The following is a 12,474-nucleotide window of genomic DNA, read 5'->3' as shown; positions in this document are numbered from 1 at the left end:
GACTCTGCTTGTGGTGTGAGAGCCAGGAGAGGTGTGCTCTATGAATTACACTCTATTTATGCAGAGGATTAGTGTTGGGCGCACTATGTGGGGGAAGATGATGATTAATGGCACGAATTCCGGATGGAAAGCTCAAATGTTATGTGGTGCGCATGCGCAGTAACGTTAGGTGCAATATCTGTGGTGCCCCTGAATGTAGGGGACCGGGCAGGAAAAAGGGGAATGGGCATGTGCGCAATAGGATAAGCCTACCCTTATGCATACATTAAGTACATCTGAGCGCAACTAATATGCCCCGCAAATGCGCAGAAATCAAACATTGCGTGTGCCCCAGCTGCCTATGAATATGAATTTTAACTGTGTCCCAGGGCTCCATCCCTATGTGACACTCACACAATGCACCAAATTACACAGATTAATTTCTTTGGATACTGTGGCATAATCATTACTTATCGGCAGATGCTGTAGTCTGACTTGACATGGAATGGCGTGTACACATTTCTATATATTGATTATTGTAACTCTACACATTTTATAGGTATCTTACCCTACCCACGTAACATGGTGAAGTGAATTAGGGGGAGGTGAACGTGTGGAGAGTCCATAAGTCCCAGTGCAAGTGTATCAGGGAGAGAACCTAAAAGATAAAAACAAAAGTTAAGCGCAGAGAAATCCAATGGTGCTTATACACCTATAAAAAGTAAATACATGTAGTTCAAAGAAAGGGGGTTATTGCAAAGTCAATGTTCATGCCCTTCGGTGTTAACGTGTCCAACTCGTCTATCCACTTGAGTTCACATCTTTTCAAAAGTTTTTCTCGGTCGCCACCTCTTCTTTGCCTTGGTATGTGATCTATGATACGAAAACGTAATTGGCTAATATTGTGTTTAGCCTCCAAGAAATGCCTTGGAACTGGTTGTTCCACATTCTTTTTCCTGATGGTGGATTTGTGTTTCGTAATCCGTTCCCTGCATTCCATAGTGGTCTCTCCTACATAGAGGAGGCCACATGGACACTGCAGGGTGTAGATGACATATGACGACTGACAGGTTAGAAAGTGTCTGATTTCATACTGTTTCCCTGTTCTGGGATGAGAGAAGTGTGGGCCTTTCATCATTGCATTACAGTTACTGCAGTTGAGACATGGATAGCAGCCCTTCTTCTGGGGTGCCAGAAAGGTCTGCGTCAGACCCCCTAGGGGACCTATATCAGATTTCACAAGGAAATCTTTTAAGTTTTTTGGTCTCTTGAAGGCCATGATAGGCGGCTCCTTCAATGTGTCTATATCTGGATGGCCTCTGCGAATGATATCCCAATTTTCACGTATGATCTGTCCAATTTTGTTACTATGGTGCCCATAGGTGCTGACAAAGGGTATTCTGGATATATCTTTCTTGCGGGTGCTGGTTAGTAGCTGTTCTCTCGGTATTTTTGAAATGTCCTTTTCATGATCATTCAACAGCGGAGCCGGATATCCTCTGGCAAGAAATTTGTTTTTCATGTCTTCCATTCTGTGTGTGCAGAGTGTTTCCTCACCGACTATCCGTCTAACTCTCATGAGTTGCGATCGGGGTAGTGTATTCACCATACTCCTCGGATGGTAACTCTCAAATCGCAATAAATTGTTCCTATCCGTTGTTTTGGTAAAGAGATCTGTAGTTAGAGTATTCTCATTAGTTTTGCACACTGAGACATCAAGAAATTGCAGTTCCGAATATGAATGCACCATAGTGAATTGAAGATCCGGATCCGATTCATTGAGTTCTTTTAAGAACTCTTGTAAGTTTAGGGTGTCGCCATTCCAGATTGCAAACACATCATCAATATACCACCACCAACATTGTATGTGTGAAAATTTTGCAGATTTATACACCACCTCCTCCTCAAACTGATTCATAAAAATATTTGCGTAAGTCGGCGCTACGTTTGATCCCATAGCGGTCCCCCGTCGCTGTTTATAAAAGTCATTGCCAAATAGAAAATAATTCTCTGTCAGGACAATCCTGAGTAAATTCAGAAGGAATTCATTCAGAAGGGAGGAAAAGTCAGATTTCCCCAACACATTACTGACGGCATGTATACCCTTGGTGTGTGATATCGATGTGTACAGACTCACAACATCGAAGGAGACTAAGATCGCTGTAAAGGTGATTTTCAGTTCCTGTAATTTATTCAGGAAATCTGTAGTATCACGTATAAATGATCGTGATTGTGTGGCGAATCGTCTCAACATTTTGTCTAAAAAAGTTGCCATTGGTGTGAACAGGGAGTCATTTCCTGACACAATCGGGCGTCCTGGTGGGTTCTGTAGTCGTTTATGAATCTTCGGTAAGCAATATATGACTGGAGTGACTGGGTTAGTCACTCGCAGATATTCAAATAGATCTTGATCGATCACATTATTGGTCACTGCCTCAGTAAGTAATTTGTTTATCTCATCCATGATCTTGAATTTTGGGTCTCCTGTGAGTGGTTCATATACTGCTGTGTCTGTTAGTTGATGTCTTAGTTCAGCTATATAATCAGTTTTGTTCTGAACCACTACTGCTCCACCTTTGTCTGCCGTTTTTATTATGATGGCATTATTTTTCTTCAGATTGTGAATGGCTTTTTCTTCCTCCTTCGTTATGTTCCTATGGAGCCTCTCGTATGTGTTGTTGTTACGCAAATTGTGTATTTGTGTTGTAACCACATCTATGTATGTTTCCACACTATGATCAGTTGTTGGTGGCGTGAAGGAGCTCCTATTTCTTAACCCACATTCTCTCAATGTAACCCCATTTGTATGTATAGTTTCTCTGGTGAATGCATGGTCGTCTGATCGGGCTTTATTAGCAAAAAATGCTTTGAGTCTTAATAGACGGAAAAAAATTTTAAGTTCAATGTCAGTTATTTTATTTTTTTGGGATATCTACAAGTTGTTCTACTAGGGGCTTTTTACCACCCCTCCTGGAGACGAGCACCCGATACATCATTATCAAGGAGTGCTGTCCACCCATATTTTTTCGCTATAAGGAGGAGGCGTCATAGGTGAAAAAGTCACCACTTACATGTGGTTAACCGACAGCTGCCTATTTAACCGCCTCCGGACCGCCTAACGCAGATGTGCGGTCCGGAGGCGGCAGCGCTGCGCACAGTCACGCATATATGCGTCATCTCGCGAGACGCGAGATTTCCTGTGAACGCGCGCACACAGGCGCGCGCGCTCACAGGAACGGAAGGTAAGCGAGTGGATCTCCAGCCTGCCAGCGGCGATCGTTCGCTGGCAGGCTGGAGATGTGATTTTTTTAACCCCTAACATGTATATTAGACGCTGTTTTGATAACAGCGTCTAATATACCTGCTACCTGGTCCTCTGGTGGTCCCTTTTGTTTGGATCGACCACCAGAGGACACAGGTAGCTGTGCAAAGTACCAGAAAACACTACACTACACTCCCCCCCCTGTCACTTATTAACCCCTTATGAACCACTGATCACCCCTGATCACCCCATATAGACTCCCTGATCACCCCCCTGTCATTGATCACCCCCCTGTCGTTGATCACCCCCCTGTAAGGCTCCATTCAGAGGTCCGTATGATTTTTACGGATCCACTGATACATGGATCGGATCCGCAAAACACCTGCGGACGTCTGAATGGAGCCTTACAAGGGGGTGATCAATGACAGAGGGGTGATCATCCATATAGACTTCCTGATCACCTCCGTCATTGATCACCCCCCTGTAAGGCTCCATTCAGACGTCCGTATGATTTTTACGGATCCACTGATACATGGATCGGATCCGCAAAACACATGCGGATGTCTGAATGTAGCCTTACACGGGGTGATCAATGACAAGGGGGTGATCACGCATATAGACTTCCTGATCACTTCCCTGTCATTTATCACCCCCCTGTCATTGATCACCCCCCTGTAAGGCTCCATTCAGACGTCCGTATGATTTTTACGGATCCACTGATACATGGATCGGATCCGCCAAAACACATGCGGACGTCTGAATGGAGCCTTACAGGGGGGTGATCAATGACAAGGGGGTGATTGCATATAGACTTCCTGATCACTTGCCTGTCATTGATCACCCCCCTGTAAGGCTCCATTCAGAGGTCCGTATGATTTTTACGGATCCACTGATACATGGATCGGATCCGCAAAACACATGCGGAAGTCTGAATGGAGCCTTACAGGGGGGTGATCAATGACAGAGGGGTGATCACCCATATATACTTCCTGATCACCTCCGTCATTGATCACCCCCCTCTAAGGCTCCATTCAGACGTCCGTATGATTTTTACGGATCCACTGATACATGGATCGGATCCGCAAAACACATGCGGATGTCTGAATGGAGCCTTACAGGGGGGTGATCAATGACAAGGGGGTGATCACGCATATAGACTTCCTGATCACTTCCCTGTCATTGATCACCCCCCTGTCATTGATCACCCCCCTGTAAGGCTCCATTCAGACGTCCGTATGATTTTTACGGATCCACTGATACATGGATCGGATCCGCAAAACACATGCGGACGTCTGAATGGAGCCTTACAGGGGGGTGATCAATGACAGAGGGGTGATCACCCATATAGACTCCCTGCTCACCTCGTCATTGATCACCCCCCTGTAAGGCTCCATTCAGAGGTCCGTATGATTTTTACGGATCCACTGATACATGGATCGGATCAGCAAAACACATGCGGACGTCTGAATGGAGCCTTACAGGGGGGTGATCAATGACAGAGGGGTGATCACCCATATAGACTCCCTGATCACCTCTGTCATTGATAACCCCCCTGTAAGGCTCCATTCAGACGTCCGCATGTGTTTTGCGGATCCGATCCATGTATCCGTGGATCCGTAAAAAATCATACGGACGTCTGAATGGAGCCTTACAGGGGGGTGATCAATGACAGAGGGGTGATCACCCATATAGACTCCCTGATCACCTCCGTCATTGATCACCCCCCTGTAAGGCTCCATTCAGACGTCCGCATGTGTTTTGCGGATCCGAACCATGTATCCGTGGATCCGTAAAAAATCATACGGACGTCTGAATGGAGCCTTACAGGGGGGTGATCAATGACAGGGGGGTGATCACCCCATATAGACTCCCTGATCATCCCCCTGTCATTGATCACCCCCTGTAAGGCTCCATTCAGACATTTTTTTGGGCACAAGTTAGCGGAAATTTTTTGTTTGTTTTTTCTTACTAAGTCTCATATTCCACTAACTTGTGTCAAAAAATAAAATCTCACATGAACTCACCATACCCCTCACGGAATCCAAATGCGTAAAATTTTTTAGACATTTATATTCCAGACTTCTTCTCACGCTTTAGGGCCCCTAAAATGCCAGGGCAGTATAAATACCCAACATGTGACCCCATTTCGGAAAGAAGACACCCCAAGGTATTCCGTGAGGGGCATATTGAGTCCATGAAAGATTGAAATTTTGGTCCCAAGTTAGCGGAAAGGGAGACTTTGTGAGAAAATACAAAAAAAACTCAATTTCCGCTAACTTGTGCCAAAAAAAAAAAATTCTAAGAACTCGCCATGCCCCTCACGGAATACCTTGGGGTGTCTTCTTTCCAAAATGGGGTCACATGTGGGGTATTTATACTGCCCTGGCATGTTAGGGGCCCTAAAGCGTGAGAAGAAGTCTGGGATCCAAATGTCTAAAAATGCCCTCCTAAAAGGAATTTGGGCCGCTTTGCGCATCTAGGCTGCAAAAAAGTGTCACACATGTGGTATCGCCGTACTCAGGAGAAGTTGGGGAATGTGTTTTGGGGTGTCATTTTACATATACCCATGCTGGGTGAGATAAATATCTCGGTCAAATGCCAACTTTGTATAAAAAATTTTGAAAAGTTGTCTTTTGCCAAGATATTTCTCTCACCCAGCATGGGTATATGTAAAATGACACCCCAAAACACATCATCCAACTTCTCCTGAGTAGAGTTGAGCGAACACCTGGATGTTCGGGTTCGAGAAGTTCGGCCGAACATCCCGGAAATGTTCGGGTTCGGGATCCGAACCCGATCCGAACTTCGTCCCGAACCCGAACCCCATTGAAGTCAATGGGGACCCGAACTTTTCGGCACTAAAACGGCTGTAAAACAGCCCAGGAAAGGGCTAGAGGGCTGCAAAAGGCAGCAACATGTAGGTAAATCCCCTGCAAACAAATGTGGATAGGGAAATTAATTAAAATAAAAATTAAATAAATAAAAATTAACCAAAATCAATTGGAGAGAGGTTCCATAGCAGAGAATCTGGCTTCCCGTCACCCACCACTGGAACAGTCCATTCTCAGATATTTAGGCCCCGGCACCCAGGCAGAGGAGAGAGGTCCCGTAACAGACAATCTGGCTTCATGTCAGCAGAGAATCAGTCTTCATGTCATAGCAGAGAATCAGGCTTCACGTCACCCACCACTGTAAGAGTCCATTTTCATAAATTTAGGCCCAGCACCCAGGCAGAGGAGAGAGGTCCCGTAACAGACAATCTGGCTTCATGTCAGCAGAGAATCAGTCTTCATATCATAGCAGAGAATCTGGCTTCCCGTTACCCACCACTGGAACAGTCCATTCTCAGATATTTAGGCCCCGGCACCCAGGCAGAGGAGAGAGGTCCCGTAACAGAGAATCTGGCTTCATGTCAGCAGAGAATCAGTCTTCATATCATAGCAGAGAATCAGGCTTCACGTCAGCCACCACTGCAACAGTCCATTGTCATAAATTCAGGCCCAGCACCCAGGCAGAGGAGAGAGGTCCCGTAACAGACAATCTGGCTTCATGTCAGCAGAGAATCAGTCTGCATGTCATAGCAGAGAATGAGGCTTCACGTCAGCCACCACTGCAACAGTCCATTGTCATAAATTTAGGCCCAGCACCCAGGCAGAGGAGAGAGGTCCCGTAACAGAGGATCTGGCTTCATGTCAGCAGAGAATCAGTCTGCATGTCATAGCAGAGAATCAGGCTTCACGTCAGCCACCACTGCAACAGTCCATTGGCATATATTTAGGCCTAGCACACAGGCAGAGGAGAGAGGTCCCGTAACAGACAATCTGGCTTCATGTCAGCAGAGAATCAGTCTGCATGTCATAGCAGAGAATCAGGCTTCACGTCAGCCACCACTGCAACAGTCCATTGTCATATATTTAGGCCCAGCACCCAGGCAGAGGAGAGAGGTCCCGTAACAGACAATCTGGCTTCATGTCAGCAGAGAATCAGTCTGCATGTCATAGCAGAGAATGAGGCTTCACGTCACCCACCACTGCAACAGTCCATTTTCATAATTTAGGCCCAGCACCCAGGCAGAGGAGAGAGGTCTCAAAACAGAGAATCTGGCTTCATGTCAGCAGAGAATCAGTCTGCATGTCATAGCAGAGAATCAGGCTTCACGTCAGCCACCACTGCAACAGTCCATTGTCATAAATTCAGGCCCAGCACCCAGGCAGAGGAGAGAGGTCCCGTAACAGACAATCTGGCTTCATGTCAGCAGAGAATCAGTCTGCATGTCATAGCAGAGAATGAGGCTTCACGTCAGCCACCACTGCAACAAGTCCATTGGCATATATTTAGGCCTAGCACACAGGCAGAGGAGAGGTTCATTCAACTTTGGGTAGCCTCGCAATATAATGGTAAAATGAAAATAAAAATAGGATTGAATGAGGAAGTGCCCTGGAGTCCAATAATATATGGTTATGGGGAGGTAGTTAATGTCTAATCTGGACAAGGGACGGACAGGTCCTGTGGGATCCATGCCTGGTTCATTTTTATGAACGTCAGCTTGTCCACATTGGCTGTAGACAGGCGGCTGCGTTTGTCTGTAATGACGCCCCCTGCCGTGCTGAATACACGTTCAGACAAAACGCTGGCTGCCGGGCAGGCCAGCACCTCCAAGGCATAAAAGGCTAGCTCTGGCCACGTGGACAATTTAGAGACCCAGAAGTTGAATGGGGCCGAACCATCAGTCAGTACGTGGAGGGGTGTGCACACGTACTGTTCCACCATGTTAGTGAAATGTTGCCTCCTGCTAACACGTTGCGTATCAGGTGGTGGTGCAGTTAGCTGTGGCGTGTTGACAAAAGTTTTCCACATCTCTGCCATGCTAACCCTGCCCTCAGAGGAGCTGGCCGTGACACAGCTGCCTTGGCGACCTCTTGCTCCTCCTCTGCCTTGGCCTTGGGCTTCCACTTGTTCCCCTGTGACATTTGGGAATGCTCTCAGTAGCGCGTCTACCAACGTGCGCTTGTACTCGCGCATCTTCCTATCACGCTCCAGTGCAGGAAGTAAGGTGGGCACATTGTCTTTGTAGCGTGGATCCAGCAGGGTGGCAACCCAGTAGTCCGCACAGGTTAAAATGTGGGCAACTCTGCTGTCGTTGCGCAGGCACTGCAGCATGTAGTCGCTCATGTGTGCCAGGCTGCCCAGGGGTAAGGACAAGCTGTCCTCTGTGGGAGGCGTATCGTCATCGTCCTGCCTTTCCCCCCAGCCACGCACCAGTGATGGACCCGAGCTGCGTTGGGTGCCACCCCGCTGTGACCATGCTTCATCCTCATCCTCCTCCACCTCCTCCTCATCCTCGTCCTCCTCGTCCTCCAGTAGTGGGCCCTGGCTGGCCACATTTGTACCTGGCCTCTGCTGTTGCCAAAAACCTCCCTCTGAGTCACTTCGAAGAGACTGGCCTGAAAGTGCTAAAAATGACCCCTCTTCCTCCTCCTCCTCCTCCTCCTCCTGGGCCACCTCCTCTTCCATCATCGCCCTAAGTGTTTTCTCAAGGAGACATAGAAGTGGTATTGTAACGCTGATAACGGTGTCATCGCCACTGGCCATGTTGGTGGAGTACTCGAAACAGCGCAACAGGGCACACAGGTCTCGCATGGAGGCCCAGTCATTGGTGGTGAAGTGGTGCTGTTCTGTAGTGCGACTGACCCGTGCGTGCTGCAGCTGAAACTCCACTATGGCCTGCTGCTGCTCGCACAGTCTGTCCAGCATGTGCAAGGTGGAGTTCCACCTGGTGGGCACGTCGCATATGAGGCGGTGAGCGGGAAGGCCGAAGTTACGCTGTAGCGCAGACAGGCGAGCAGCAGCAGGATGTGAACGCCGGAAGCGCGAACAGACGGCCCGCACTTTATGCAGCAGCTCTGACATGTCGGGGTAGTTGTGAATGAACTTCTGCACCACCAAATTCAGCACATGCGCCAAGCAAGGGATGTGCGTCAAATTGGCTAGTCCCAGAGCTGCAACGAGATTTCGCCCATTATCACACACCACCAGGCCGGGCTTGAGGCTCACCGGCAGCAACCACTCGTCGGTCTGTTGTTCTATACCCCGCCACAACTCCTGTGCGGTGTGGGGCCTGTCCCCCAAACATATGAGTTTCAGAATGGCCTGCTGACGTTTACCCCGGGCTGTGCTGAAGTTGGTGGTGAAGGTGTGTGGCTGACTGGATGAGCAGGTGGAAGAAGAGGAGGAGGAAGCCGAGAAGGAGGAGGTGGCAACAGGAGGCAAAGAATGTTGCCCTGCGATCCTTGGCGGCGGAAGGACGTGCGCCAAACAGCTCTCCGCCTGGGGCCCAGCTGCCACTACATTTACCCAGTGTGCAGTTAGGGAGATATAGCGTCCCTGGCCGTGCTTACTGGTCCACGTATCTGTGGTTAGGTGGACCTTGCTACAGATGGCGTTGCGCAGTGCACACTTGATTTTATCGGATACTTGGTTGTGCAGGGAAGGCACGGCTCTCTTGGAGAAGTAGTGCCGGCTGGGAACAACATACTGTGGGACAGCAAGCGACATGAGCTGTTTGAAGCTGTCTGTGTCCACCAGCCTAAATGACAGCATTTCATAGGCCAGTAGTTTAGAAATGCTGGCATTCAGGGCCAGGGATCGAGGGTGGCTAGGTGGGAATTTACGCTTTCTATCAAATGTTTGTGAGATGGAGAGCTGAACGCTGGCGTGTGACATGGTTGAGACGCTTGGTGACGGAGGTGGTGGTGGTGGTGTTGGTGGTACATCCCCTGTTTGCTGGGCGGCAGGTGCCAACGTTCCTCCAGAGGCGGAGGAAGAGGCCGAGGCGGCAGCAGCAGAATAGGCCGAGGCGGCAGCAGCAGAAGAGGTAGCAGGGGGAGCCTGAGTGACTTCCTTGGTTTTAAGGTGTTTACTCCACTGCAGTTCATGCTTTGCATGCAGGTGCCTGGTCATGCAGGTTGTGCTCAGGTTCAGAACGTTAATGCCTCGCTTCAGGCTCTGATGGCACAGCGTGCAAACCACTCGGGTCTTGTCGTCAGCACATTGTTTGAAGAAGTGCCATGCCAGGGAACTCCTTGAAGCTGCCTTTGGGGTGCTCGGTCCCAGATGGCGGCGGTCAGTAGCAGGCGGAGTCTCTTGGCGGCGGGTGTTCTGCTTTTGCCCACTGCTCCCTCTTTTGCTACGCTGTTGGCTCGGTCTCACCACTGCCTCTTCCTCCGAACTGTGAAAGTCAGTGGCACGACCTTCATTCCATGTGGGGTCTAGGACCTCATCGTCCCCTGCATCGTCTTCCACCCAGTCTTGATCCCTGACCTCCTGTTCAGTCTGCACACTGCAGAAAGACGCAGCAGTTGGCACCTGTGTTTCGTCATCATCAGAGACATGCTGAGGTGGTATTCCCATGTCCTCATCATCAGGAAACATAAGTGGTTGTGCGTCAGTGCATTCTATGTCTTTCACCGCTGGGGAAGGGCTAGGTGGATGCCCTTGGGAAACCCTGCCAGCGGAGTCTTCAAACAGCATAAGAGACTGCTGCATAACTTGAGGCTGAGACAGTTTCCCTGGTATGCATGGGGGTGATGTGACAGACTGATGGGGTTGGTTTTCAGGCGCCATCTGTGCGCTTTCTGCAGAAGACTGGGTGGGAGATAATGTGAACGTGCTGGATCCACTGTCGGCCACCCAATTGACTAATGCCTGTACCTGCTCAGGCCTTACCATCCTTAGAACGGCATTGGGCCCCACCATATATCGCTGTAAATTCTGGCGGCTACTGGGACCTGAGGTAGTTGGTACACTAGGACGTGTGGATGTGGCAGAACGGCCACGTCCTCTCCCAGCACCAGAGGGTCCACTAACACCACCACGACCATGTCCACGTCCGCGTCCCTTACTAGATGTTTTTCTCATTGTTATGGTTCACCACAACAACAAATATATTATTTGGCCCAATGTATTGTATTCAAATTCAGCGGGATATAAATTTGAGGCCTAGTATTTAGGCGCTGGGTGACCGGTATGGATTTAGTGACAGAATTAGACTTGGAAATGCACAGAAGCGTGTGTGTGAAGTTATTCTGAATGACCCTATGTGCACCTTGAATATTATATACCCTTTTGGGATAGATTTCAAATAGCTCTGATATAGCAGAAACCACTAAATTATGAAATTGCTAAATTGGGAATTGTATTTCAACCCAGAACAAAAAATGTGCTTTGACGGACACTAAATAACTTTCCCAGCTACAACAGGACAGCGGTAACGAGAGATTTAGCAGGATATAAATTTGAGGCCTAGTATTTAGGCGCTGGGTGACAGGTATGGGTTTAGTGACAGAATTAGACTTGGAAATACACAGTAGCGGGTGTGTGTGAAGTTATTCTGAATGACCCAATGTGCACCTTGAATATTATATACCCTTTTAGGGATAGATTTCAAATAGCTCTGATATAGCAGAAACCACTAAATTATGAAATTGCTAAATTGGGAATTGTACTTCAACCCAGAACAAAAAATGTGCTTTGACGGACACTAAATAACTTTCCCAGCTACAACAGGACAGCGGTAACGAGAGATTTAGCAGGATATAAATTTGAGGCCTAGTATTTAGGCGCTGGGTGACAGGTATGGGTTTAGTGACAGAATTAGACTTGGAAATACACAGTAGCGGGTGTGTGTGAAGTTATTCTGAATGACCCAATGTGCACCTTGAATATTATATACCCTTTTAGGGATAGATTTCAAATAGCTCTGATATAGCAGAAACCACTAAATTATGAAATTGCTAAATTGGGAATTGTACTTCAACCCAGAACAAAAAATGTGCTTTGACGGACACTAAATAACTTTCCCAGCTACAACAGGACAGCGGTAACGAGAGATTTAGCAGGATATAAATTTGAGGCCTAGTATTTAGGCGCTGGGTGACAGGTATGGGTTTAGTGACAGAATTAGACTTGGAAATACACAGTAGCGGGTGTGTGAAGTTATTCTGAATGACCCAATGTGCACCTTGAATATTATATACCCTTTTAGGGATAGATTTCAAATAGCTCTGATATAGCAGAAACCACTAAATTATGAAATTGCTAAATTGGGAATTGTATTTCAACCCAGAACAAAAAATGTGCTTGGACGGACACTAAATAACTTTCCCAGCTACAACAGTAACGAGAGATTTAGCAGGATATAAATTTGAGGCCTAGTATTTAGGCGCTGGGTGACA

This window comes from Bufo gargarizans, chromosome 4 (genome assembly GCF_014858855.1).
Source record: "Bufo gargarizans isolate SCDJY-AF-19 chromosome 4, ASM1485885v1, whole genome shotgun sequence".
Classification (NCBI taxonomy): Eukaryota; Metazoa; Chordata; class Amphibia; order Anura; family Bufonidae; genus Bufo; species Bufo gargarizans.
The sequence above is the reverse complement of the archived record's forward strand: the minus strand, read 5'-3'. Positions refer to the sequence as shown.